This window comes from Schistocerca americana, unplaced genomic scaffold (genome assembly GCF_021461395.2).
Source record: "Schistocerca americana isolate TAMUIC-IGC-003095 unplaced genomic scaffold, iqSchAmer2.1 HiC_scaffold_588, whole genome shotgun sequence".
Classification (NCBI taxonomy): domain Eukaryota; kingdom Metazoa; phylum Arthropoda; class Insecta; order Orthoptera; family Acrididae; genus Schistocerca; species Schistocerca americana.
The window spans coordinates 7,501-12,500 of NW_025726333.1; the positions used below are offsets into that span (position 1 = coordinate 7,501).

Here is a 5,000-nt window from a genome sequence, read left to right on the forward strand (position 1 = left end):
GAATGAGAGCGCCGCCTGTCATGAGCCAAAGGTGCATCCTGACGTGGCAAATCAGATGATGCCGCAGGCATCCACTTACTATAATCACAATCAACAAACCGGCCGCCCCGCCCCGCCCCCCATTAAACCTTTCCTTACAACAATGTGTACCTTAACCTAACCTATATCGTACCGTAACCTAACCTATATCGTACCGTAACCTAACCTATGTCGTACCGTAACCTAACCTATGTCGTACCGTAACCTAACCTATGTCGTACCGTAACCTAACCTATGTCGTACCGTAACCTAACCTATGTCGTACCGTAACCTAACCTATGTCGTACCGTAACCTAACCTATGTCGTACCGTAACCTAACCTATGTCGTACCGTAACCTAACCTATGTCGTACCGTAACCTAACCTATGTCGTACCTTAACCTAACCTATGTCGTACCTTAACCTAACCTATGTCGTACCTTAACCTAACCTATGTCGTACCTTAACCTAACCTATGTCGTACCTTAACCTAACCTATGTCGTACCTTAACCTAACCTATGTCGTACCTTAACCTAACCTATGTCGTACCTTAACCTAACCTATGTCGTACCTTAACCTAACCTATGTCGTACCTTAACCTAACCTATGTCGTACCTTAACCTAACCTATGTCGTACCTTAACCTAACCTATGTCGTACCTTAACCTAACCTATGTCGTACCTTAACCTAACCTATGTCGTACCTTAACCTAACCTATGTCGTACCTTAACCTAACCTATGTCGTACCTTAACCTAACCTATGTCGTACCTTAACCTAACCTATGTCGTACCTTAACCTAACCTATGTCGTACCTTAACCTAACCTATGTCGTACCTTAACCTAACCTATGTCGTACCTTAACCTAACCTATGTCGTACCTTAACCTAACCTATGTCGTACCTTAACCTAACCTATGTCGTACCTTAACCTAACCTATGTCGTACCTTAACCTAACCTATGTCGTACCTTAACCTAACCTATGTCGTACCTTAACCTAACCTGTATTGCGCCTTAACCTAACCTGTATTGCGCCTTAACCTAACCTGTATTGCGCCTTAACGTAACCTGTATTGCGCCTTAACGTAACCTGTATTGCGCCTTAACGTAACCTGTATTGCGCCTTAACGTAACCTGTATTGCGCCTTAACGTAACCTGTATTGCGCCTTAACGTAACCTGTATTGCGCCTTAACGTAACCTGTATTGCGCCTTAACGTAACCTGTATTGCGCCTTAACGTAACCTGTATTGCGCCTTAACGTAACCTGTATTGCGCCTTAACGTAACCTGTATTGCGCCTTAACGTAACCTGTATTGCGCCTTAACGTAACCTGTATTGCGCCTTAACGTAACCTGTATTGCGCCTTAACGTAACCTGTATTGCGCCTTAACGTAACCTGTATTGCGCCTTAACGTAACCTGTATTGCGCCTTAACGTAACCTGTATTGCGCCTTAACGTAACCTGTATTGCGCCTTAACGTAACCTGCATTGCGCCTTAACGTAACCTGCATTGCGCCTTAACGTAACCTGTATTGCGCCTTAACGTAACCTGTATTGCGCCTTAACGTAACCTGTATTGCGCCTTAACGTAACCTGTATTGCGCCTTAACGTAACCTGTATTGCGCCTTAACGTAACCTGTATTGCGCCTTAACGTAACCTGTATTGCGCCTTAACGTAACCTGTATTGCGCCTTAACGTAACCGATATTGCGCCTTAACGTAACCTATATTGCGCCGTAACGTAACCTATATTGCGCCGTAACGTAACCCACATTGCCCCTTAACGTAACCCACATTGCCCCTTAACGTAACCCACATTGCCCCTTAACGTAACCCAACACACGTTGGGCCTTAACCCAACACACGTTGGGCCTTAACCCAACACACGTTGGGCCTTAACCCAACACACGTTGGGCCTTAACCCAACACACGTTGGGCCTTAACCCAACACACGTTGGGCCTTAACCCAACACACGTTGGGCCTTAACCCAACACACGTTGGGCCTTAACCCAACACACGTTGGGCCTTAACCCAACACACGTTGGGCCTTAACCCAACACACGTTGGGCCTTAACCCAACACACGTTGGGCCTTAACCCAACACACGTTGGGCCTTAACCTGCTCTGTAATTGTCATACGACGCGTTAAATTAGTGTAGTGTTGCCTAACTGCAACCCCCGCAATATAGTTTGCTACTCGCACTGCCCGGTCCCCAGTGTATCGCTTCATGTTAAACACCTTGCAGCTATACACTGTAATGTGGATGGCAGCAGGACGTACATGCTCAATGCCCTTTGCAGTTGTTCATTGGCATTTGCAGTTGTTCATTGGCATTCGCATGTGCGAAGCACTTAGCCTACGCTGTGGTACGGCCTGTGTCAACTGTCCGCTGATGTTGTACGTCCAAATCACACACTGTACTGCACATTGGTCCTCATGTACTGAATGATACATCGTGGTACATGTGACCGTACAACGACTGCGCCAACAACGGCGAACCATGCGGTCCAAATGTTGTGCACTCAGCTACGTGTCGTCTCCCTATAAGAGCTGGATTGCAGTGTGGTATGCCCTGGATGGCGATCAGCATGAGCCGTCTGTTGATGTAGTGGCGCGTGTTGTCAGACGTAGTCGTCTCTTCTCACACACCGTGATAGCATGGTGCACTGCGTTCCACATCTGCGACATGCGACAGAGGCCGGTTGACAGTCGTTCGCGCAATGGACATCGCATACGTACGGGGGCCACCTTCCACGTGTTCGCGAAGCGTGCACATGTTGTTGCGTGTATGTGGGCAGACATAGTGTGTCGTGACACCTGACACAGGCATGCAACAATCGTTGAATTTGCAAATGGCGATGGACGCCTACGTTTGCTGGTGACGTTATGCAAATGAACAACTGGTAAACCGTTGTGGTGCGGTTGTTCTCGCTAGAGGTGAATCAGTGATGGCGACGATCGGTTGAGCTACCAACCGGTTGTTCCAGCGATACCCACCATGCCCACGAACGTGAATGGCATCTGGGTGTGAAGCGATACGCGGCGGTGGCTGGGTGGGACCGTCCCCGGCCGGTGAGGGGGGGCCTCCCGGCGTGCTGGCCGCGCGGTGCGTGGGCGCACGCGCTACAGCCGGCTGGTGGGGGCGGCCAGTGGCAGGCGCGCCGGCCGACGGAGGCGGCAGGCGGCGCAGCTGCGCGCCGGCGCACCCTGCACGCGGCGCCGTGCGGCCAAAGTAGGTCCTCGCGGGCCCGGTGCGAAGCGCGGTGGACATCTGCAGTGTGCTGGTCCGATTGAGGACTGTGTGCGCTGAGGATGCGCCGCCGCCCGGCGCTCGGCGCCGCGACGCCGTCTGCTGCTCGGTCGCCTCTGCGGTTCTCGCAGGTGGTTTGTATCGCAGCTGTGCGGACGTGTTGGCGCGTGCGCTGTGCTGGGAGAGTTCGCTTCGGCACCCAAGTGGGGCTTTTGTCCTTCTGTGGCGCTGGCGTTGGAGCTGCCGGTCACCGTAGGTGGCGCGTGTTGTCTCCCGCCGGCAATGCCACGACAGCACGCTCCCGGGCCTCTGTCGGCAGCGGCAAGCTCAGTTGGGAGCACGGGTGGTCGCACCTAAAGCGTCTACTCGCCAAACTCCGGGCGATTGCGCCTCTCTCGAACCCGACCAAGTACTTAGGACGGCGCTGCGCGCCGCCGGGACCTGAGAGGGTTTCGAGGTGTATTGTGCAGGGGAGCTCAGCCTCCTCCTGTTTGCAGAATAATTGAGCGGACGCTTGCGTGTTCGCGCGGGCCCCCGGGACACACTCCCGGGCGGCCGGCTGCTCAGCTCTAGTTGACGCAGCTCCCTGGTTGATCCTGCCAGTAGTCATATGCTTGTCTCAAAGATTAAGCCATGCATGTCTCAGTACAAGCCGCATTAAGGTGAAACCGCGAATGGCTCATTAAATCAGTTATGGTTCCTTAGATCGTACCCACGTTACTTGGATAACTGTGGTAATTCTAGAGCTAATACATGCAAACAGAGTCCCGACCAGAGATGGAAGGGACGCTTTTATTAGATCAAAACCAATCGGTCGGCTCGTCCGGTCCGTTTGCCTTGGTGACTCTGAATAACTTTGGGCTGATCGCACGGTCCTCGTACCGGCGACGCATCTTTCAAATGTCTGCCTTATCAACTGTCGATGGTAGGTTCTGCGCCTACCATGGTTGTAACGGGTAACGGGGAATCAGGGTTCGATTCCGGAGAGGGAGCCTGAGAAACGGCTACCACATCCAAGGAAGGCAGCAGGCGCGCAAATTACCCACTCCCGGCACGGGGAGGTAGTGACGAAAAATAACGATACGGGACTCATCCGAGGCCCCGTAATCGGAATGAGTACACTTTAAATCCTTTAACGAGTATCTATTGGAGGGCAAGTCTGGTGCCAGCAGCCGCGGTAATTCCAGCTCCAATAGCGTATATTAAAGTTGTTGCGGTTAAAAAGCTCGTAGTTGGATTTGTGTCCCACGCTGTTGGTTCACCGCCCGTCGGTGTTTAACTGGCATGTATCGTGGGACGTCCTGCCGGTGGGGCGAGCCGAAGGCGTGCGACGCGCCTCGTGCGTGCTCGTGCGTCCCGAGGCGGACCCCGTTGCAATCCTACCAGGGTGCTCTTGAGTGAGTGTCTCGGTGGGCCGGCACGTTTACTTTGAACAAATTAGAGTGCTTAAAGCAGGCAAGCCCGCCTGAATACTGTGTGCATGGAATAATGGAATAGGACCTCGGTTCTATTTTGTTGGTTTTCGGAACCCGAGGTAATGATTAATAGGGACAGGCGGGGGCATTCGTATTGCGACGTTAGAGGTGAAATTCTTGGATCGTCGCAAGACGAACAGAAGCGAAAGCATTTGCCAAGTATGTTTTCATTAATCAAGAACGAAAGTTAGAGGTTCGAAGGCGATCAGATACCGCCCTAGTTCTAACCATAAACGATGCCAGCCAGCGATC

At 52.0% G+C, this 5,000-nt stretch overlaps 1 non-coding gene across 1 annotated transcript in view; it reads left to right on the forward strand.

Annotated features, from left to right (window-relative positions):
- Positions 1–3,856: 3,856 nt before the first annotated feature.
- The window catches only part of LOC124587191, a 1,910-nt gene continuing 766 nt past the window's right edge, over positions 3,857–5,000 (forward strand). The window contains exon 1 of the ribosomal RNA XR_006975331.1: positions 3,857–5,000. This exon is cut by the window's right edge and continues 766 nt beyond it. This is a non-coding gene — a ribosomal RNA (small subunit ribosomal RNA).